Source organism: Cebus imitator, unplaced genomic scaffold (assembly GCF_001604975.1).
Source record: "Cebus imitator isolate Cc_AM_T3 unplaced genomic scaffold, Cebus_imitator-1.0 Scaffold203, whole genome shotgun sequence".
In the NCBI taxonomy this organism is placed as follows: domain Eukaryota; kingdom Metazoa; phylum Chordata; class Mammalia; order Primates; family Cebidae; genus Cebus; species Cebus imitator.
Window position 1 is genome coordinate 799,480 of NW_016107518.1, and position 504 is coordinate 799,983.

General features: G+C 45.0%; 1 long non-coding RNA gene across 1 annotated transcript in view; it reads right to left on the reverse strand.

Annotated features, from left to right (window-relative positions):
- Positions 1-504, reverse strand: part of LOC119474029 — a 1,582-nt gene continuing 1,078 nt past the window's right edge. Inside the window, exon 2 of the long non-coding RNA XR_005203321.1 lies at positions 1-285. This is a non-coding gene — a long non-coding RNA (uncharacterized LOC119474029). The remainder of the gene's footprint in view (positions 286-504) is intronic.

Consider the following 504-nt stretch of genomic DNA (forward strand, 5'->3'; position numbering starts at 1 on the left):
TAGGAGAAAAGGGGTAAACCTTTATTAGTGCGTACACGGGAGCCTTCGGAATGAGGACCCAGAGATACGGGGAAAATTGTCCATTTTTATGCTGAGTTTCAAGGACATATGGACAGCTGTGTGGCAATATGATTGGACAAAGGCAATGATCTAATGCGAATAGACCGAGTGGGGACATCCAGCAAGGCCTGTCTGTCTGGATTTCTTCTTGGTCCCTCTGAGCGTGCATTTCTTGCTTCCGAGAGTGGACATGGGGCAGGGCTCTCTGGAATGGGGTCTTCTGACCTACAATCAAACAAGGTAGGCCTGAGAATGAATCTTTCTTCTTTCTTTCTCTTTCTTTCTTTCTTTTTCTTTCTTTCTTGCTTTTTCTTGCTTGCTTGCTTTTTCTTTCTTTTCTCTTTCTTTCTTTCCTTTCTTTCTTTCGTCTTTCTTTCTGTCTTTCTTTCTGTCTCCCTCTCTCTCTTTCCCTCTTTCCCTCCCTCCCTCCCTCCCTCCCTCCCT